At 39.0% G+C, this 24387-nt stretch overlaps 1 protein-coding gene across 1 annotated transcript in view; it reads right to left on the bottom strand.

Moving 5' to 3' along the window:
• Window positions 1-24387, bottom strand: part of CPEB1 (cytoplasmic polyadenylation element binding protein 1) — a 108003-nt gene that overhangs the window by 32361 nt on the left and 51255 nt on the right. The window lies entirely within an intron of this gene.

Genomic DNA, 24387 nt, shown 5'->3' with positions numbered 1-24387 from the left:
CTGTTTTCCCCAATATTATCAACAAATATTATCAACGATAGTTTCCCCAGGCTCAGGGACCAGACATCCAAGCTGACTGGATGCCGCAACCGCTGCCTCTGCACTTTTGGGGGCGTTAGAGCAAGAGCAGTTGCCATACAGCCCCCTCCCCACACACACACCCCTATCCCGTCTGCATTACAGACTGGGCCAGCATGTGATCAGGCTGCTGATGCTTCCCGCTGCCAGTGACATCAGCCGGCTGAGCCGTGCAATAGAGAGCGGCATCATCCCTCACAGAACGGGGGAGGAGCAGGAGGGGACAACAGGGAGGAGACTTGCCTCCCAGGGAAAAGCTAGCACAACGTCCACTTGGAATAGTCTGGGTGCCGTGCCAGTAAGTCAGGGTGGGGAGGCAGCACCCTCCGGTCTCCAGCAATGGTGGCCAAGCGGCCCTCAGGCACGACTGAAGTCCTCTCTGCAGACAGCAAAGCCAAAGCAGTGGACTGCCGGCTTGTGTAGCTCTGCCCTCCTGCCCCTCCCTCCACTCTCCACCCCCAAACCCAAAAACACTCTAGCCCTGGACTCTCTCCAGCTGCTGGCTCAAGCCCTGGTTTTACAGCCCAATGCAAAGCTTCACAATCCTGCTAGCAAAAATGTAATGTTCCAAGTAGCCCCTGAGCAGCACCCTGACACAGCAATGTTTACACTGAGCAATGGGATAACCTTCAGAAAAACACTGTACACTGGCCCCTGGGGAACAACACCTGGTGCTCCAGGCTTGTCTGGAGCAGCTTGTAACAGAGAAAAGGGGTCAGCGTTGGCAGAGGAAGGTGGAGTCACCACACTGTTCTAGAACCCCTGTGCCACCTCACAGGACATGGCCCACAACCCACATGCCAGAGGAAGACCTGCCCTGACTAGGGAAGTCCATGGTCCTACGTTCCCTCACCCCAGCACAGTGGCCATGAGTCGTGAGCAGCTCCCCTCCTCACTCCTGCAACTATAGGCATAGACTGAGAAAACACTCCCCAAGCAGTGTCTGGAGGACAATCGCTGAAGTATTGTTATATCCTATCAAGAACACCATGCTGAGGAGCTTACATCACCTCGCTCCGTCAAGACAGCTTTTCTTGTCCTCCAGGAACCCCAAGATCTATAGCTGCCATGTGTAGGGGCCACTTACACCTTTAACTGCCTGGATCCCTTCTTAGGGTTGTTCCCAGGAGCAACACCCTAGTTCTGTGGCCACTTACAGTCCCAACAACAAGGTCCAGCTCTGCCCAGAGGTTCTGGAGCCTCTACTTCCTTTTCACCAATAAGCCAGCCTGCATGACCCCCAGGCACCAGGCTTCCCCCAGGCAAAGATCCCAACCTCAGCCAACAAGCAGGCTCCTCACACCTGGACCAGGCTGGTAGCATTCCACTCTGCTTGTTCTCCCCTTATTGCAAAAAGTAGCCTGATACACGAAGTACCCCCATGTGGGACCTCCCGTGACAGGGCCTGAGGGGCAGGAAAGAGGGGGATAATGAAGTTAGTACAGGAATAGTTGGCCAGAGGCTCCTGCAGTATACCTTATGTCCACACGCATAGCCCAGGGTGGGAAATGGTCAGTCTGTGGCAGGGACTCCTCCCTTTGGAGGCTTTCATAGGCGCTATGTTGCTGTGTCATCCGTGCACGCTGTTCCTGTCTGGCTACAGATACTCTGCTTGCTCCCTGTCTGTTTGCCGAAGGCTTGTTCACTTCTACACAGGCTGTCACCTCTGCACAGGCTGAGCGAGAACCCACCCACGCTGGTGCTGCCCCTACCCAGGATACTCCCTCTTGCTTCTCTATCTACGCTCTTCTCCCAGGCTGAGGATACACTTAGAAAATAATGTGTGTGTATTCATTACAAAAAACAATGTTTCCTTTAAAAACTGCATTTAGGCACCAATTCTCCCCTAAGCCAGGTATTTACTGGGGTCCCCTGTACCCCAATCTGAAGACATCTATGACTAAAAGCCATTTTTCCTCTCCTTCTCTAAAATCAGGAAAATCTATATATATGACAGGAACCCTCTGGCACAGTGGTTAAGTGCTGGGCTGCAGTTTGAACCCACCAGCCACTCTGTGGGAGAAAGATGAAGCAGTCTGCTTCTGAAAAGATCTACAGCCTTGGAAACCCTATGGGGCAGTTCTACTTTGTCCTATAGTGTCACTACGAGTCAGAATCGACTGGTCAACATCAACTTGAGGTAATTTTTGTGCGTGTGTGTGTGTATGGCTACCCCAGGCAGAGAGACTTTAATTATCAACTATACTCTTTGCTGGAAACCCTGGTGGTGTAGTACTTAAGAGTTACAGCTGTTGACCAAAAGGTCAGCAGTTCGAATCTGCAGGGCACTTCTTGGAAACCCTATGGGGCAGTTCTACTCGGTCCTATAGGGTCACTATGAGCTAGAATCGACTCGATGGCAATGAGTTTTTTATGCTTTTGCTACTCAAAGTGTAGTTTGGTAGACAATATCAAGAGCTTGTTATAAATGCTGAGGCTCAGACCCTATCTAAGACCTATGAAATAAATCTGCACTTAACAAGATTCCCAGTTAACATGTATGCACATGGAAGTGTGAGCACTATTGATCTAACAACTACCACAACCTTCTCCACCCTAAGCTGAAGGGTCGCAGATCTGAGCAGCAGGTTTATTTAAGCCCTCAAGCAAGAAAAAGCTACAAGCATCCAGGAACTTGGGAATCTAAATACAACTCTACCCTCACCCCAGCACTCCTACCACAGACTTTACCTTTATCCTTATCGGACCTTCCAATGCCACTGTTTCTTCCAGGTAAAGGCTTTCACTACCACTGTACGATTATTTCACTAGGTCCAAAAAGATCAACAGAAGCCACGCCCATTAAACCTTTAATGACACATGCTTAGAGAAATCAAGTAAAACTCCGACAAACAGGGCTTTGCTTCCCAGGTCTGCCACTGTGTGATCTCAGTCAAATTACTTAGCCTTTCTGAGCATCTCCTCATTTGTAAAGTGGCAACAGCAGCTACCTTTCAGGTGTTTTGTGAAGATAAAACACGTTTGGTATAGTGTCTGGCACAAGGTATTTGCCAGCAGAACGACCATATGATTTATCATCCAAACTAGGATACTTCTGAGAGAGAAAGGGGCAAATACTAACAATCATACTGGACAGCAAGCTTCAATAGGGACTATCTTAGCAAACTGGTGCGTGTGGTCACTCCTAACACATGGTGAGTGGCATCCATTCGTGTTTTGAACCATTTTACTCAAAAAATCTCCTTTCTAATGGCTTCCTGATCCCATTTCTCCAAACTTATCCATCTGCTTTACCTTTTCACTCTGAACTGATGTTTTGAAAAGTGAACTATCAACACAGATTAACGGGTAGTAGTGAGTCAAAAGGTCTGAAAAGCAAAGGCTGATTCTGATGAGCAAAAGCTTCTCAAACTCACATCTGAAGCTGGACGGGCACTTGGTCCTTTTAATTGGAGGATAATGTTTTTAATCAGAGGACAGTTTTTATAATCCTTTGCCTAACATCAACTAGGCACTCAGAAGATACTAAAAGCCACTGGCCAGCACAAGATGAAAACAGTAATTCTCATTCTAAGGCAATGTATCTGAACAATGTCTCAGCTGAAATGTTTTCTCCTACAAGTTTTTTAAAATAAATACCTATACAAAGTTTCTGTTCCCTGGGTGGTATAAATGGTTAAATGCTCGCCTACTAGCCTAAAAGTTGGTGGTTCAAACCTACCCAGAAGCACCGCGGAAGACAGGCTGCTCCTGAAAGGTCACGGCCTTGAAAACTCTGTGGAGTAGTTCAGTTCTACTCTGCACACATGGGGTCGCCATGAACCAGAATCGCCTAGCAACAAAAGACTACATACAAAGCTTCCAATATAAGGTTCTTAATTTGGTTCAATTTTTTAAAATCTTTTCCCTTTGAGAACATCAATTATCTTCTCTATAGTTAACCTTCCAAATTTCTCAGCCAAATGAATGACTCAGAAAAATAAGCAAACTAAACCCAAAGTCCAGTTTGCCACAGTTTAGAATAGAGCAGCCCCTGACAGGCTGAAAACACAGACAGGAGAGTCAGGGACTCTGGCTCTGGGACTGAAGAACTCAAGAGTGTTACAGCCTCAACTCTGATCTTTTCTATCCTCAGTGTTATAACCTTCTCTGTGCTCTGTTGACCTCTGCCGCCAATACTTAGTGCAAAACTGCTCATGGTCCTCTGCAACTACCATTCTTGAGCTCCTGGAAAGCAGGGGAAGTAAGACAAGAAGAGTCTCTTTAAGCCCCGACCTGGGAATTCCTTAGGGCAGGGTAAAGGCTCCATTATATAAGGGAGATGGTGACTGTGCAAGTCAGTTTCAGGCCTCTGGGAGACGTGAGTTGGCTTCGCCAAAAAACGTTTCATTGAGCAGATTTATCACAAGCTGGTCCTTGAAGAAGAGGTCTTACTAGTTCTGAGGATGTGATGGGAGAGAAGGTAAGCAAGGTTATGTAATGGGTGCCAAGCCAGGAAGAACTGAGGCCAAATTATCAAAATGATGCTTAGGCAGACAGAGAGGAATCTCTGTAAACTCTTAAACAGGAAATAATCTGGTACAGGGTTCAAGACGAACCCCAGATCAGACTCATGGAGGGCAGAGTCAGAGAAGCCAGTGATAGCAGTTGGGTAGGAGGGAAGACAGGTTAAATGACACAAGTAGACTACAAAGTTGCATCTATATCATGATCATAACTATGTGAAAATTCTGCATGTTGATGGACAGCGTTGGTTAAAGGAGCACAGAAAAATATGCACAGCTAACGTGTGAGGGTAGCAGGCTGCTAACAGATTTTCCTTTGTTATTATACAAACATTATAACAATACAAAATCTGTCCTCTCCTTTCCTTTTCCTCTCTAGACTTTGAACAAGCATACTATTATAGTTTGTATAGCAACCACGCTTGAGCTTTTGTACAAAATCTCTACTTTGTCCCCAAATTCCAGTCCCCAGGAATAGCAGACAGGGCATTAACCCGTTTGTCCCCATTAGATTCTTTAAAATGACTGACTGCCTTTACAGTTAGCTGAGGCTATTTAAGTCAATGATTTACAATTCTTCTTGAAGTTTTATCAAGCCCATAAAGTAGCATTTTTAAGAATGTACTCATAAAAAGTTGGTTTAGGTACTATTTTCTCTCAAAAACCAAGAAAACCAAAATGCTAAATTTTGAAAAATCAATTTCAGCAGCTTAAAGAGAAAGAACAAAATAGGCAAGAAGTCAGACATCTGTCAAGATCATTTCAACTGCCCTTTGCACTATGGCCCATATCCATTCACGCCAGGGTGACTGGATGTTTCTCTGGACAGAGCTTTTCAAACTTTAATATGCATAACACATTCCTAATCTTTTTAAAACACTGATGCTGATTCAGTGGGTTTGAGGCAGGACCCAGAATTTACATGTCTAACAAACTCCCAGGTGATGTCAATGCTACTGGTCCAACTGACCCCACTTTGAATAGCGAGAGTTTTAAGTGGTTTTTCTTCCCAGCATCTGTCCAGGTAATTCATCATATCCTTACTCAACACTACTTTCTTTATGGTGCTCACTCCTCTAAACAAGTACCTTTAACAGTTCATCACTATTGCCTTTCAGATCAAAACCAATCTTCAGGCTTTGGCTTACCTGTTAACTTTTTTTCACGTTAGTCACCAAACATAAAAGGCTACGTCTGAGTTACTCATAACTCCCAAGAAATGCACACTCCAGAAAACAATTTATTGCTAATTTGTGTGGTAATAAGTAGAGCAGAAGTTCAAAAGAAATGGATAGATTATTTGAAGAAACCATCCTTATAATTTTATTAATACATTAAACTGCACTGTTACAGATAAAGGTATAAGAGACAACATTAGGTTTAGTTTGTACTTACCATATAAAAATATGATTACTAGATTTTAATCTTGTTTCTAATAATTGTAAATGCTATAAATTATTTCAAAGTGATTTCTGTAGTATTCTTTAAATGAGTATTAATATGCTTAGACTTTAAAAACAATATCACACCATATTCACGTATTGGAGGATTCAATATTGTTAAGAAGTTAATTCCCATCAAATTGATCTACACAGTCAACACAATCTCAGTTAACACCACCTCTCCTTCAAGTAATTCAGTGGGGAAAGACTTTTTTAACAAATGGTGCTGTAACAGCTAAATATCCATGTAAGAACAACAAAAAATGTACTTTGACCCCTATACTTCTCACCCCCACTGAATTTAATATGGTCAGATCAGAGACCTGAAAGTAAAATCTAAAGCAGTGAGCCTTCTCGAAGAAAAGTGAGTATCTTCATGACTTGAGGAGAGGGAATGTGGAGAAGCAAAGGTTTCTTATGCAGGACACAGAAAGCAACAATCATTAGAAAAAAAAATTGATAAACTGAACTAATCAAAATTTAAAACTTCTGGTCATTAACACACCGTTAATAAAATGATTAAGGAAGTCACAAAATGGGAGAAAACATCTACAACCATGTCTGACAAATAACTAGTATCTAGAGTATACAAGAAATCTCAACAACTCAAATAAAAAGACATCCCGATTTTTAAAAGGGCACAAAATCTGAAAAAGCACTTCACAAAAATATATAAATGGCCAATAAGCACTTGAAAAAGTACTCAACATCATCAGTAATCAAATAAATGCAAATTAAAACCACAATGAGATACCACCACACACCCACCAGAATGGCTAAAATTAAGAAGAAAGCCTGAGCCACATCTTCACCAACAGTTTGTGTTGTCAGGGCACAGCGACCCCATGTGACAGAAGAGAACTGCCTCCAGGGTTTTCCAGGCTGTAATCTTTCCGGAAGCAGATCAACAAACAGGTCTTTTTCCAATGAAGCCCTGGGTGGGTTCAAACCACCAACTTCTCTGTTAGAAGCTGAGCTCTCAACCATTGCGGCACCAGGGGGTTTTGATAAATGGTTAGAGAATTAGATTAATGAACAGATACGTGATAATGCAAATACGACAAAATATTGACGACAGAATCTAGGTGGTAGGTATTACGGATGTTTGCTTTGTAACTCTTTAAGTGTTCTGTGTGTTTGAAAATGTTCATAATAAAATGTTAGGGGAAAATGAATTCAGACTTCTGACAAAAAAAGCAGGTCTGTCTAATTGGTTTGATAAATGACTTTGTCAAAATGATTTTATGGTTGACATTCTCCATAAATAACCAAACCCAAACCCACTGCCATCGAGTCAATTCTGACTCATAGAGACCTAGAGGACAGAAAAGAACTGCCCCACAGGGTTTTCAAGGCTATATATAACCTTTATAGGAGCACACTGTCACATCTTTCTCTTGCATTTCTGTAAACAGAGTAAGTTAAATCTACAGGCCCAAGGTTCTGACAAACACAAAATTAAAACCCACTGCCATGGAGCTGATTCTGACTCACCGAGGCCCCACAGGGTTCCCAAGGCTATAAATCTCCACAGAAACAGGCTGCCATACCTTTCTCCCGCGGAGCCACTGGTTGTTTTGAAACGCAGACCTTTCTGTTAGCAGTTGAGCACTTTAGCCACTGTGCCACAAAACATTATTAAAGCAAGTAATAATATAAAACGTTTTTTAAAATACTGTATTGGCAAAAGTATACTTTTAAGCTAAAAATATCAAAAAAAAAAAAAAAAAAAAGACCAGACTTACTGATGTGGCAGAGCCTAGAGGAACCCCAGAGACTGTGGCCCCCGGACACCCTGCCAACTCAGAACTGAAGCCACTCCCAAAGTCTACCCTTCAGCCAAAATTAGACAGTCCTATAAAACAAACAATAACACACAGGAAGAACATGCTTCTTAGTTCAGTCAAGTTACAAGACCAAATAGACAACACCTGCCCAAAAGCAAAGATGAGAAAGCAGTAAGGGACAGGTAAACTGGACGACTGGACGCAGGGAACCCAGGATGTGAAGGGAAAGGGGGAGAGCGCTGACACGTTGCAACCAATGTCACAAAACAATCTGTGTATAAATTTTTGAACGAGAAACTGGCACTGTAAACTTTCAACTAAAGCAAAATAAAATTTAAAAATATATATTTTAATTTTTCTAATCCTTTTGATATATTCAGTTAAACAAGCTGTGAAAGAGTAACAGGCATAGTTAATAGTCACCTGAAATTCTGATAAAGAATTCTTGGTACACTTCCAAGAAATTGAGAAATTCAATGACTGATAACTAGGTAAAACAAATCTTTTCATAAATTAGATGGTTTCCAGTTCCTTCTTTTTAACAAATATGGAGGAGGAGTGAATGGAACTGTCAGCAAGCAGATGACTAAAAATTAATGACAGATAACTCTGGTTGTTTTTTTTTTTTTTTGCCTAGAACTCAAAGAGCTCAAAGAATCGAATGACATTGTTTTAACAATGTCTTCATTCCCCAGGTGTTTATTTATGTGAACAAGGTTATTCAGAGCACAGATCTATAAATAAAAAAATAAGAATATATTTGATGCTGAAAACCCTGAGTCATTCTAGCAATAAGTGATTCATCCAAAAATACATGAGTGTTTTAAAAGCCTCATTCATCTCATTGAGAAACATTTCCAATAAACATATTAAATAAAGAATAAAATTTTATCAAAATTGGTTACATTTAAATTGTCTTAATCAATTGTCCTAGCAATCCAAAACATTTATAGCCTTTTAGTCACAAAAAATATGAGGGAAGGAGAACGGAATAAAAAATTCCCCACTGTTAAAGAACTATTCTACTTATTTTTAAATAAATAACGGGTATCAAATCTCTAATACTGAAATTCCATTGGATACATTTTCACTTACGAAAATTTAGATATCAAGTTAAAGATGCAAAGGAGTACATTTTTCAAAAAGAATAAGATGTACGCAAACGTTTAGAAGATACCTGCTGCCTAGTTTATAAATCCCAAGATCATATTTAAAAAATCTCCACACACCAGACTTTGTTGAACTGCTTTTCTTATGCCATCCATTGGTCCTAAAAGCAAATGCCATCTTCTGGAAGGATGAGCATCTGACCCAAGCTGAGCCAGACTAACCTACTCCCATGACTTCAAGGACCAGTCTAGGTATGAGTATAGGTCAAGCCAAATTAACTGGAGTCCCTCCTAGAGATTTTTCTAACTGGATATAACAGATAAAGAACCTTTTCCTCACAGTTCATGATGCCAGGAGAATGTAAGCATATCCCTTTCCTCAGTAATAGGCAAGTCTGAAAAAGGAAAAAAATGAAACTTTCCCTGGGAGAGAAACAAAGACAGTCAGTCTTGACAAAACTGGGGCCCTAAGCATGTTCTAGTGTTTCCAGGATTTCATTGCCATGAGCATATATTGTTTTTTAAGGTGACAATTTCACTTCCTCCCCATGGAGAGCAAAAAAGAAGGCTGCTGATTGAAATCGAGCTCCACCCAATCTATGGTGTCTAGTATGAGGTGTTTCTGAAAGTACACTGTCCTGGAACCTAGTCCAGAGTCCTAGAATACAACTTCCTGTCCAGGAACTGCCCTCAAGTTATATGTAAAAAAATAGTATAATCAAAACAGAATGAAATGTTACTTTACCTAATGCTACACTGTTCAAATTTTGGATTTGCAGAAGTTCCTTGAACATTACACCAAACTAGAGACCCCTACAGGTGACCCCTTACCGTGCCAAACCATAGTGGACCTAAGGAATACATAAAATCACGGGGTTGTTAAATAATGTCATAAAACGTTTAGTGAGAAACTAGTTTGTTCTGTAAACCTTCTTCTAAAGTACAATAAAAGAATTAAAAAGTTTTAAATGCTATCTCTTCTTTTATGAAAGAATTCTATTTTTAAAGATTTATCCTATGCCTAAATAGCCACGGATGCAGGCAAAAGTTTTAAGTTCAGCTAGTTCTCACTAGTGTTTAAAATATATACCCATTTAAACAAACTGTATCCAAAATATGGAATTGAATGCCTAGGTTCTTAACCTTTTTCTACCATGAACCATTTGGCAGTCTGCTAAAGACCATGGACCCTTCCTAATAATAATGTGTTAAAATGTGTAAAACAGTGACCATAATTTTGAAGTAGCATTAAGTGTAAATAACATGTAAAGATATGCACGATGACTGTAGACGTCGAAGTCAGAGATCCTACTAATATTACTGTGATCTGTTGCCTTCATTCACAATTGAAGATGAAATAATAGACTTCGCCTAAATGCCAGTGAAAACAAAGATGTAACTTTCTACTCATCCAAGTTACTAGGCCCCCTGAATTCTATCTAAGCACCTACATTAAAAATCCAACAATGCAACATCTAAGGCAACTGGCATAATAAACTCTATTAAGAAAACATTCTGCATCCCACTTTGGAGAGTGGCGTCTGGGGTCTTAAACACTAGCAAGCGGCCATCTAAGATGCATCAATTGTCTCAACCCACCTGGACCAAAGGAGGATGAACACCACCAAAGACACAAGGTAATTATGAGCCCAAGAGGCAGAAAGGGACACATAAAGCAGAGGCTACATTAGCCTGAGACCAGAAGAGCTAGATGGTGCCTGGCTACAACCGATGACTGTCCTGACAGGGAACACAACAGAGAACCCGAGGGAGGAGGAGAGCAGTGGGATGCAGACCCCAAATTCTTGTAAAAAGACCAGACTTAATGGTCTGAGACTAGAATGACCCTGGAGGTCATGGTCCCCAGACCTTCTGTTTGCCCAAGACAGGAGCCATTCCCAAAGCCAACTCTTCAGACGGGGATAGGACTGGACTACGGGACAGTCAATGATACTGGTGAAGAATGAGCTTCTTGGATCAAGTAGACATATGAGACTATGTTGGCATCACCTGTGTGAAGGGGAGATGAGAGGACAGAGAGGGTAAGAAGCTGGCTGAATGGACACGAAAACAGAGAGTGGGGGGAAGCAGTGTGCTGTCTCATTACGGGGAGAACAATTAGGAGTATACAGCAAGGTGTTTATAAATTTTTGTATGAGAGTCCAACTTGATTTGTAAACTTTCACTTGAAGCACAACTTAAAAAAAAAAAAAGCCCTCAATGCATCTACCTACACAATAAGCCACAGAGCCCTGGAAAAGACACAGAGCATGAAGAACACAGGAAGAAGAAAGAAGAGGAAAATTACTATACAGTGTACTCAGAAAGATTTCACTTTACTTTTATACGTATAAACATACGTTAGAAAAATACTAGAAAGATACTCTAAAATGTTAACAGTAGTTATCTCTGAGTAGTGAAATTACATATGGTTTTTTCCTCAAATTTGTTTTCTTCAGTTTTTTAAAATAAACCTATTACTGTAACAAGAAAAAATACAAGTTATTAAACAGAGTGAGGCGATTAAGATTTAAAATAAATGAATTAAAAGAATTTTTACAAAGAAAAGCCCATACTAAAAGAAGATTTTAAATTTAATATGAGGAGCTCAATGACAGTATGAAATTAAGATGGTTATTCCACTTAAACATAGTAAACCACAGAACACTGAAAACGAAGGAACTTTGGAGTCCCTCATTTCACAGTAGAAGCACCTTTCCTAACACTCTGATTCCAGAAGCCTTAACTCTTGACCTCTGCACAGTCTCCTCGCCCCTTACGTACTCATTTCTTCTTCAGTCAGAAAGATATACAACATCTATCAACATCCGGAAAATAGAAAGCACATCCTAAAGTGGAAGCAACCTCCAAGACACCATCAGCCCTTAGCTTTCAGTGGCAGAGCCCTGACATTCCAGCAGATGGGGATGGCACCACACAGATCAAGGCTTTTAGAAGTTAATGAAACATCACATTCCTTACTTTTTAAAGCATAAAAATTAGAAAATTTATTTTTGAGTTTCAAGAGGAGCTAGACAATTTATAACAATGACCATAATCCTCAGAACAGTGTCACAGAGAAGACATTTTACCCGTACTGAAGCCAAGGTTCAAAAGAGGTAAAGCAAAATCTGACTGATGCCACAGCTAGCCCTCAGACCCGATTCCAAATCCACATAATCTTTTTACAATTTTGTAGCCCTGGCAGCTCAGTGGTTAAGAGCTTGGATGCTAACCCAAGAGGTCAGCAGTTGTAATCCACCAGCCACTCCTTGGAAACCCTACGGGGCAGTTCTACTCTGTCCTATAGGGTTGCTGTGAGTCGGAATCGACTTGACGGCAAGGGGGTTGGGTTTCTTTCTTTCTTTTTTTTTTTACAATTTTATACTTTAATGCAAAATTTCATTTTATCAAAAACAAAAATAATTCAAGACAACACACAACACGGAGTAAAAACTAAAACATTATTTTCATATCCCTGCAACACTCCTTGCCCTCAATCCTACTCTCCTCTGAGTTAACAGTATGAGACAGATTCTTTTCCTATCCTTTTCTGTGCATTTGTGAACACCTTTACCAACACCAGTACTATCCAACTTTAAGTTTTTTTCAATGTGACAGCTTCAAAAAAATTTTTTTACTTAATAACTGACTGTGTGTCAGACGCTATCTACGCAACAGGAATATGATAGCAAGAAAAAATAGCTACAGCTCTTGCCTTTATGGGTTTACAAATCCAGTGGTAGAGACAGAAACCAAATAATCATACTAGTGATAAACTGTAATTGGGAATGAAAGGCTGGGAAGGAAATAAACATGATAACATAGAGATATATATATATATAATGGGGTACCTGACCTGATGTGGGGATGTTAGTCAACATTTCCCTGGGGAAATTTCAAATATGTTATTAATATGTTAATCTAATTTGCAACAGCCTTAATCATTAAATGGTTGAAATATCTTTTCAAATAAAAAAAAAACAAAAACAGCCAGTAGCTACCAATTTTCAGGTCATATTCTTTTTTTTTTTTTTTGAGGATGAGTTCTTATCCTGTGGCAAATATTATTATCCTCTGCAAGGTAATGAGAAAAAATACCCTAAAAAAAAATTTTTTTTTTATTATAGTTTTATAAGTACTAAAAAAAAGTACTAGGTAAGATTAAAAGCACTTTAAACTTTGGAAATGTTTACAGAGGTCCCCAAATTTTAAATGTTATTCCTTAAAACACACACACACACAATGAACAAATCTCTCTGAGTTGGTCAGAACAAAACGTTACTTACGTTATATTTTGTCCAGGATAGCCAGACTGCTGGTAAAAAATCAAAACTGAATTGGTCTGCACAAAAACGAAAAGTATCCCTTACAGGTTAGTTTGCATTTTTGTGTTTCTTGGGGAACAATCTAAGGAAAGAGACACAGGTTCAAGCTGGTTTCACAGCTCTTCTAAATTCAGATTCACACCTTCACAAACCCTTTATACACATGGATTCAGAATTGCACAGGTGTGAATTCAAGATGATTACTGTTCCTAGCAAGTATTAACATTTCAAAGAGCTGAAGTTGCCATTGTGGAATAAATGCTATCCAACTTCTATTGTAAAACATTTTCCCCACAGGCTTTTATGTATTAGGAAGGAGACATTGATGAATTAAAAAGCTACATACCCTCTTTTAACTTCCCCAAAAAGGAAATCAGTTGTCTTTAAGGCAGCCTAACTTTTCAGAAGGTCTAGTAGAGTCTTCACCCCAGTAGAAAAAAAAGGTTAGCAAGAAACGCTACATGGAAAAAATTTTTAAATACTAGTATTAAAAATACTTTCAGTTATTTAAAAAAAATGGGAATTAAAACAAAAATTCTGTTTACCAGACAGGAAAAAACTGAAGGTAAAATACTCAATGCTGATGAGTTATTTTGATAATTTTCTTTCCCTAGATAATATATGGTGAGAGGGGTACTCTCAAACTGCTGGAGGGACCACTGAAGACAAAAAAAAAAAAAAAAATGAAGACAACACTTGCATAATTCCCCAAGAGTTTAAAAAATATTAAAACTGCTTGACCTAGTCATTTTATTGCTAAAAATGTTTCCTAAGTAAATACTCCTAGATGCAGAGGAAGATTTATCTATGAAGATGTATGTCACAATGCTATTAAGGGTGGGAAACTAGAAATAACTATTTCTCTCACAATGGAGAACTTATGCATTAAAATTCCGATCTCGGTGACATGACAAATACTTAAATGGTTGGGGAGAGAGCATAAATTGTATAAAAAGCACGATTACAACTACATGAAAATATCCAGAAATATGTAGAGACTGAAAGTCATCAGAACAGCCAAAGTAGACTCTATGTAGTAGGGTATGTAATTTTTCACTTATCTGAATTTTCAAAATTGTCTATGGCAAACACATTAAAAAGAAAAAGGTCAGAAAATCGTTTTAAGAATTTAAAATCTGGGTGTGGCTCTTTGACTAAGGGCTTCATAATATGTTAAAAATGCATTAAAATATTTAAGTAAAAATGAACTGCCTTCTTTTAAGAAAAGAACTTTTTTGGAGTGCTATTTGGTACTATGTATTAAGAGTCAGGGTTCCTATTAAAGAATTTCTTTTATGTTTGTACCCAGTATAAAGGTTAGTCCACTATTTCTAGGATGCTATTATGAAGAAATAAGAGATAAGGTCAAAGATTTTCTTACAAGGAAGTTCATCTCCACATTAAAACAAAAGTTAATAAACAGTAGCATGCACAAGCTAAAAACTTCAAACAAGAAAGGACTGAGGAGTGTCAAGTGAGAATTATCTCCTTCCCCTGACTTTCCACCCCAAAGGAGCTTTTGAAGATTCTTTCATGTACACAAGCACACACAACTTTTTAAATGCACAAAAATCAAATATGCTATTTTACATCTTTTTAAAAAATAATATGCTTTAGAGATCTTTCCCGATCAGTACATAAAGATCTACTTTGTTCTTTTATGGTAGCATGGTAGTCCATTTCATCAACATAATATACTTAGCAATTTCCCTATTGACGGACATCCAGGCTGTTCCCAGTTTTCATTTCTTCTTCTACAAATAATAGAGTAATGACATTCTTCCACATTTATCTTCACTTATTTTGGCAAGGATGTTTGATAAATGCATATACTTCACGATCCAGCATGTTTAAAATCGATAGATCTTGGCCAAAATTACCCCGTAAAAGCCATTATACCTACAGCATCTAAGTGATCTTTTTAAAGCTTTTATCACGTTTTATAAACATCTACCTAATAGGCAGGAGCCAGAAGCTATAAGTAGAGAGTTTTAGGCAAAAAAAAAAAAAAAAAACTCTCTACTTACAGCTTCTGGCTCCCACCTATTTCTTCAACATCAATCTCATACTATTTCCCCTCCTGCTGTTTCAGATATACTAGCCTTGCCACTTCCCTTAAATATGTCAACTTCACATTCTCACTCCTACTGTTTACTTAAACACTCCTAGTCTGGTCTTAAACCAGTCTACATGGTTGGCTCCTTGTCATGTCTTCAGCATAAATGTCACTTCCTCAGAGAGAGGCATTCCCTCTACGGTATGTGGGAGAACAATTTATGTGACCACTAATCCCCAACTTCAGTCATTCCCTATGATACCCCTTTGTTTCGTTTTCTTCATATTACTCAGCAATAATTTGAGATGGTATGATTTGTTCCTACTCCCCATCATACCTTGTGTAGTTACATACACATAGTAGTTTATACCTCCTACAGGAGAGCAGGCACTCTGCGTGACCTGTTCACATCTGTATTCATATTGCCTAGAACGGTCCTATTAGTGTTGACTGAAAGAACTGTCTTCTCATATATATTTTACTCATTTTTTCAGGCTTGTTAGTTTCATTAATTTGCAAGAACACTATGAAATTTAAGAAAGTTAACCCTTTGTTATGAATCACAAGATCTTTTTCTCCTTAGTCATGTCTTTTAGCTTTCTTTACAGAATCTTTTTCCATAATACATTTTAATGTTTATGCACTCAAACACACCAATCAATCTTTTAACACCTTTGCTGAGAAATAATTCACATTCACCCATTTAACGTGTACAACTCAATGGTTTTCAGTATATCTGGAATTGTTCAACTATTAACACACATTTCATCATCCCAAAAGGAAATTCTGTATCCTCTAGTAATCACTCTCATTTTCCCTCCAAATATCCCCCAGCCCTAGGCAACCACTAATCTACTTCTGTTTCTGTAAATTTGTTTATTCTAGACATTTCATATAAGTGAAATCATACAACAAGTGGTCTTTTATGACTGGTTTCTAGCACTCCGCATAATGTTTTCTTGGTTCATCCGTGTTGTAATATGAATCTGTACTTCATTCCTTCTTATTGCCAAATAATATTCCATAGCATGGATAAACCACTTTTTGTTAATCCACTCATCAGTTGATGGACATTTGGGTTGTTTCTACCTTTTGGATACTAACGCTGCTATGAAAATTGATGTACAAGTCTTTGTATGGAGATATTTTCATTTCTCTTGAGTATATACCTAGGAGTGATTTCTGGGTCATATGGTAAGTCAATGTTTAACTTTTTGAGTAACTGTCCAACTGTTTTCCGAAACAGCTACACCATTTTACATTTCCACCAGCAATGTATGAAGGTTCCAGGTCTTCCACATCTTTATCGACACTTACTTTCTGTCTTTTTTTATTATAGCCATCTCCCTGAGTATGAAGATGGGATAATATGAGGGGGAAAAGGATAACTGCAATGGATAAAGACATATCAAGCATGTTAAATCTACAAGTTCACAAAAGTAATGTAAAAAATTTACTAGTTAGCTTCAGAGAATAATGGAGAATCAACTCAATATTATAAAAGGAAGTAAATAATCAAGCACTTATCTACCTTTCTTAAGTGTACTATTCTTCAAGTTAACCAAATAGTTGATGAAAGTTACTTTTATAAATGTATGATGTTGTTGTTGTTGTCTGGTGCCGTCAAGTTGGTCCTGACTCATAGCAACCCTAGGTACAACAGAATGAAACACTGCCCAGTCCTGGGCCATCCTCACAATCACTGCTATGCTCGAGTCCACTGCTGCAGCCACTGTGTCAATCTATCTCATCGAGGGTCGTCTTCTTTTTCACTCACCCTTCACTAAGTATGTCCTTCTCCAGGGACTGGTCACCCCTGGTAACATGTCCAAAGTTGGTGAGAAGTAGTCTCACTATTCTCGCTTCTAAGGAGCATTCTGGCTGTACTCTTTCCAGGACAGATTTGTTCATTCTTCTGGCAGTCCATGACATAGTCAATATTCTTCACAAACACAATTCAAAGGTATCAATTCTTCTTTGGTCTTCCTTACTCATTGTCCAGCTTTTACATACATAGGAAACAACTGAAAACACCATGGCTTTAGTCAGGAGAACCTCAGTCCTCAGGGTGGTATCTTTGCTTTTTAACACTTTAAAGACGTCTTTTGCAGCAAATTTTCCCAATGCAATATGTTATTTGATTTTCTGACGCCTATTTCCATGGGCATTACTGTAGATCCAAGAAAACGAAATCCTTGACAACTTCAATCTTTTCTTCATTTACCATGTTCTTGCTTATTGGTCTAATTGTGAGGATTTTTGTTTTATGTTAAGGTATAATCCATACTAAAGGCTGCAGTCTTTGATCTTCATCAGTAAGTGCTTCAAGTCCTCTTCACTTTCAGCAAGCAAGGCTGTGTCACCTGCATATTGCAGGTTGTTAATGAGTCTTCCTCCAATCCGTTCTTCTTCATATAGTCCAGCTTCTCAGATTATCTGCTCACCATACAGATTGAATAAATATGGTGAAAGGACACAACCCTGAAGCACACTATTGCTGATTTTAAACCACACAGTATTCCCTTACTCTGTTTGAATGACTGCCTCTTGATTACGTACAAGTTTCACATGAGCGCAACTAAGTCTTCTGGAATTCCCATTCTTTGCAATGTTATCCATAATGTATTAGGATCCACACAGTGGAATGACTTTGCATAGTCAGTAAAACACAGGTAAACATCTTTCTGGTATTCTCTGATTCCAGCCAAGATCCATTTGACATTAGCAATGATATCCCTTGTTCCATGTCCTCTTCTGAATCTGGCCTGACTTTCTGGCAGTTTCCTCCTGATGTACTGCTGCAACCGTTTTTGAACTATCATCAGCAAAATTTTACTTGTGTGTGATATTGATATTGTTTGATAATTCTCACATTCTATTGGGATCACCTTTCTTTGGAATAGGTACTAACCTGGACCTCTTCCAGTCGATTTGCCAGCTGCCATCATCCAAAATTTCTTGGCATAGGTGAGTGGGCACTTTCAGCATTGCATCCGTTTGTTGAAACATCTCAGTTGGTATCCCTGGAACCTTGTTTTTCACCAATGACTTCAGTGCAGCTTAGACTTCTTCCTTCAGTACCACCTGTTCTTGATCATATGCTGCCTCCTGAAATGGCTCAACTATAAAAGTATGTTAGCTAATAAATGAAGGAAAAAGAGAATTAGAAAACTGCTATATGGCAACCCCCTAATAAATAAATAAGGAGCCCTGGTGGTACAGTGGTTAAAGCACTTGGCTGCTAACCAAAAGGTCAGTGGTTCAAACCTACCAGCCACTCCACTGGAGAAAAATGTGGTAGTCTACTTCTGTAAAGATTCACAGCCTTGGAAACCCTACAGAGCAGTTCTACTCTGTCCTATAGGGTTGCTATAAGTCATAATCGACTTGATAGCATGGATTTGATTTTTTTGGTTTAACAAATTAATGCACTAGCTAGTAATCTGGAGCCCTGCTGGCACAGTGGTTAAGAGCTTGGCTGTTAACCAAAAAGGTGCAGTTTGAATCCACCAGCTGCTCCTTGGAAGCCCTATGGGGGCAGTTCTACCTGTCCTACAGGTTCACTGCGTCAGAATTAACTCGATGGCAACACATTTAGGTAGTGATCATTAATGGCTGCTGAGATCACTTAACAGAAATATCCCATATCACCTATGATGTATTCTTACTAAAAATGTCAAACCTAAGTCTGATGCAGACTCTAGATCTAACCACCAATTCACAGAAAATACTGGAACAGAGGAATGTGTTGAGCACTGCCATGGGAATGCACTCAGCAAAATCTATACTGTGGATACTTCTATAGAACATATGACCTGGTTTTGTCAACAGATTGGTGGGGGGGAAAGATGGAGGGAGAAACACTAGATGAAATATGACTTGAGACAGCAAACAACCATAGGGTATATGTTCAGTCATCCCATGATAGAAGACCTCCAAAAACAATTACGCCTCATTTTCACTAAAGCCCATAAAAAATACAGCACTGTCTATAAGTGTGCGATGAAGCTCATACTCACATTGCACAATATTCTGACCAATTTATTTGCAAATGAACTTAGCTGTATGTATCAAAAGGCAGTAAATGCACTCTACACCCTTGAAGAAATAACCTAACTTCTAAAATTTTAATCTGCGAAAACAAAATGGGAAGTAAAATGCATGGTAACATTCATTACAGCATTATTTATAGCAGTAACATATTCAGAAACACGTAGTTTTTGTTTTCTTGGCAAGAACAGTATGAGAACTGTTAAGCAGTTTTGATACACACATGTCATTAAATATGAAAGACAATCTAGCAACAAGTAAAAATCCTCATGACAGGCTTAAGATGTCTGAATGAGCACATCTACAACTTCCCCCTCTTCAATGCTAAAAATGCAAGTTTTTAAGAATCTACAGCAAAAAATAAAAAAGGACATCCTTGTTGTGTCATAATCATGAAGAATCCTGGAAATAAGAAAAGTCAGATGGAATCAAATAGGAAGGAGTAAAATGTCGCAAGACTGTTACAAAAGGGGAGAGCTATTCCAGATGTTGCACACCTGGAGGAATAGATAACAAACAGAAATGACCTCTAAGACAAACGAATAACTTGTTTGGAGGAGCCCTGCAGAAGCAGCCAGGTTGGCTGACTACTTCATCTGTGAACGAGAAGCCTGATGATATCCAGGTGTCAGAGTAAGACCACACACCCAGAAATTTTTCTACTGACATCTCCCCCACACACCTTCTCATCCTGAAAGCAGGCTGCAGTAACTTACATAGCACCTGCACACAATCTATCAGACTGTTTCAAGCACAAAGGCCATGTTAAAATACAATCAGAACCAATATGGGCCAAAAATTTTCAGAAAACCAGGAAGTTCAATGAGGCAACAAACTCAACGTAAGTACTCTAAGGAAATGAAGAATAGTAAAGCATAAAAAAAAAAATGGTATTTTAAAATAAGTAATAAATATTCCCAGAAAGATACTAGAAAGTCCACTGGAGACCTTGGAAGTTAATTTTTGCTTATTTAAATAAAGCTGACAAATGGGGTCTGACTGGTAGATTGGACAGGGCTAAAAAATTAAACAGTGAGATGGAAAGACAAAGCAGTTCTCCCAGAATATTTTTACGGGGACCTTGGGGTAAAACGGAACTAGAACAAAACCAGGACCAAAATCTCCTGTTGTAGCAGCTGATATTAAAAAACTCAAAGGTGCAGTTTAACAGCAAATGAGGCCCAAACCCAAAAGCAAACCTGTTGCTATCGAGTCAATTCCAACTCACAGCAACCCTACAGGACAGAGTAGAACTGCCTCACAGGATTTCCAAGGGGTGGCTGGTGGATTCGAACTGCAAACCTTTTGGTTAACAGCCAAATGCTTAAATCACTGCACCACCACGGCTCCAAATGAGGCACAGTTGAGGAAAAGTAGTGAACTAGAATGTAAGGCCAAAAATCATCCAAAATGAAGAGAAAATACCAAAGAGAGGATAAGAGACAATGGATAGGAAGAGAAAGACAAATATTAGCGTTCCAGAAGAATAAAAGTGAAAAACGGGCCAGAGGAAACACATTAAGAGATAATGGTTGAGAAACTGAGAACTGTAAAAACACATACAAGCAGCCAAAAATTCCCAAAGCAAGAAAATAAAAAGATATCCATATGTAGACTAAGTGAAACAGTACAATATAAAGGAAAAAGAAAATTAAAGAACACAAATGGAAACAAAGAACAAGATACTGCAAAAAGGAGTGAATGACTTCTCAATACAACTTGAAAGCCTGAAGATAGTCAGCATATAGACAGCAAAATGATAATGCCAACCAAGAATTCTATACCCAGCAAGCGTATTCTAAGAAATGAAGGTGAAATAAAACAGACATTTTCAGGGGGAAAAAAGATAATTCACTGTAAGCTGACCCACACTAAAGATGTACCTCAGCAGAATGGAAATGAACCCACATGGAAGCACGGATATTCAGAGAGAAACTAAGAACAATGGAAAAAGGATATATGTAGGCCAAGTCTAAATAAATAATGATTATATAATTTCTTCCAGAATTTAAAAATATATATACGATTTAAATACATAGTAATAACAGCACAAAAGAAGCAGGGCAGGGTAAATAAACTTCTATAAGGTCCTTGTATTTTCCAGGAATTAATTAAAGTACTTATTTGTTGGATGCTAACAAGTCATAAGATATATACTGTAATCTCTAGGTAAATCACCAAAAGAAGGGTAAAAGAATGTTTAACCACTCAACAGAGGTGGGAAATTAGAATAAAGAATACCTGAATCATCCAAAAGAAGGTCATGTGGGAAAGAAAAAAGATTGGAACATACGGGACAAAGAGAAAACCAGTAAAGGTGACAGATTTAAGCACAAATATATCAATGGTTATACTACATGCAAAAGAAGCAAAAACTGCAATTAAGACACAGCTTGGCAGAATATATTAAAAAAAAAAAAATCCAACTATATGCTGCTTACCAGGGTCATGCCTTAAAAATGTAAAGTCACAGAAAGACTGAAAAATATGAAAAAAATGCTAAGCAAATACCAACCAAAGAAAACTGGTGTAATAAATATTAAATAGACTTTAAGGCAAAAATATGAGCAGTAAAGAGAATTTCATAATTATGAAGGGATTAATCCAAAAGAAGACATAACTCTAAAACTTGGCTTATAAAAAATCTATGAAGCAAGCACGCAAACAAAAACAACAAAACTAAAAGGAGAGTCAAGACCACAACAAAAGCTGGAAATTCAACACATTTCTCTTGGTAACTCAAAGAATAAGTAGACAAATAATACAGAAGATTGAACAGTAAAATTAACAAGCTTGACCTAACTGACATAAACAGACAGTGTATTCAACATCTGCTGAATATACTTTCTTTACAAGCATACATGGAACATTTAACAAAGTATATGTTGGACAATGTCATGGATTGAATTATGTTGCCCAAAAAATGTATATCAATTTGGCTGGGCCATGATTCCCAGTAATGTGTGGTTCTCCTTCGTTCTGTGATTGTAATTTTATGTTAAAGAGGATTAAGGCAGGGTTGTAACACCCTTACTAAGGGCACATCCCTGATTCAATGTAAAGGGAATTTCCCTGGGGTGTGGCCTGCACCACCTTCTATCTTACAAGAGATAAAAGGAAAGAAAAACACGCAGAGAGTAGGGACCTCACACCAACAAAAAAGCACTGCCGAGAACAGGGCACATCCTTTGGACCCAGGGTCCCTGCACAGAGAAGCTCCTAGTCTGGGGGAAGGCTGATGAGAAGGCCGAAATACACAGAAACGCTTCCCCTGGAGCTGAATTTGGACTTTTTAGCCTACGTTACTACAAAGAAATAAATTTCTCTTTGTTAAAGCCATCCACTTGTGGTATTTGTTATAGCAACACTAGATGACTAAGACAGACAATAAAACAAGTCTCAACAAATTAAAAAAGACTGAAATCACAGGAGGATTTCTATCATCATAGTGGAATTAAGATAAAAACCCAGAGCAAAAAGTCAACTAAAAAGTCCCAAATATTTTGAAGCTGAACTACACACTTCTATAGGAGACACGACATCCAAATTAGAAAAATATTTTGAACTGAATGATAATTAAAAAGATACCACAACTCACAGAATGCATCTAAACTCATGCTTAGGGGGAAACGTGTTAGAAATTTTTAAAACTGAACTATCAGGGTGATGTCAGCGAAAGCAACAAGAACACTGGTAAAAATGATCAAAATTAACCTTTACAGAACTCTGGGAATTAAATAAATGCTTGCAGCAATCCAGGGAACATTTACTCAAAAAACTCCAGCTCCCGCTGAATCTTGGTAAGGCAGCAGCAAGCTCTGTGGAGTTTTAACCTGCGCTGTCCTCGTCCCCTCCACCCCAGCCCCACTGTAAGCCCTGAACACCAAGAGCTCGCCATCGGTGAAAATCAGCAGTCTGGCAGTCACCGGAGGGAGCAGAATGGACTGCAGCTCTTTCACCACCTAACCCCGAAGAACCATTATGTGGTGTTTCTGGTGATTCCCTGGTGGACCCCACTTTAACTGACCTAACTCAGAGCTCACCTAGTGCAAACAGCCTTTCCTCAGGGAAAGGTTGTCAAAAAAACAATCAGAGACAGCTGTTGAACATCACAGCTGTCTGATGCAGTAGATAACAGTTGGGGAAAGCAACAGGCTAATCAAGAAAGCTTAAAAGGAAATGCTGGGGAATGAGTTATTAATAAGGGGCTCTGAAAAGCCCCAACATATTCCCAGGAATCTAGAAGGCCAGGTGCAAACTCAGAAGAGACCTGAGAAGGCCCAAAGGTTTTACTTCGGATTAACCTCAGAGACACTGTACAAGCAAAAAGTGAAGGACAATGTGGAGATGTAAACTGCCTGGCTCAGTGTTGAAGGTATGCCTCAATACACACGAGTATTGTGAAAGAAAAAAGCTGTCAACCAAGAATCTTATATCCAGAAAAGCTATCCTTCAAAAATGAAGGTGAAAAGAATATGGCACTTCCTTAGAAAGCCAGAAGTAGAAATACCATATGATCCAGCAATCCCACTCCTAGAATATATCCTAAAGAAATGAGTCATCACACGAATAGACATATGCACACCCATGTTCACAGCAGCACTGTCCACAGTAGCAAAAAGATGGAAACAACCCAGATGCCCATCAATGGATGAATGGATAACAAACTATGGTATATACACACAATGGAGTATACTAAGTGAAATAAGTCAATCAACAAAAGGACAAATATTGTATGAGACCACTACTATGAAAACTCACGAAAAGATTCACACACACAAAGAAACAATTTTTGATGGTTACAAGGGTAGGGATGGAAAAACAGTAAATAGACAATAAATAAGTGGTAACTTTGGTGAAGGGTAAGACAGTACACAATACTGGTGAAGCCAACACAATTTGTACAAGGCAAGGTCATGGAAGCTCCACAGACACATCCAAATTCCCTGAGGGACCGAATAGCTGGGCTGAGGGCTGTGGGGACCATGGTCTTGGGGAACATCTAGCTTAATTGGCATAACATAGTTGCTAAACAAAATGTTTTACATTCTACTTCGGTGAGTAGCGTCTG

This window comes from Elephas maximus, chromosome 13, assembly GCF_024166365.1.
Source record: "Elephas maximus indicus isolate mEleMax1 chromosome 13, mEleMax1 primary haplotype, whole genome shotgun sequence".
Taxonomy (NCBI): domain Eukaryota; kingdom Metazoa; phylum Chordata; class Mammalia; order Proboscidea; family Elephantidae; genus Elephas; species Elephas maximus.
Note: the sequence above shows the minus strand (reverse complement) of the source record. Positions and strands in the feature narration are given on the sequence as shown.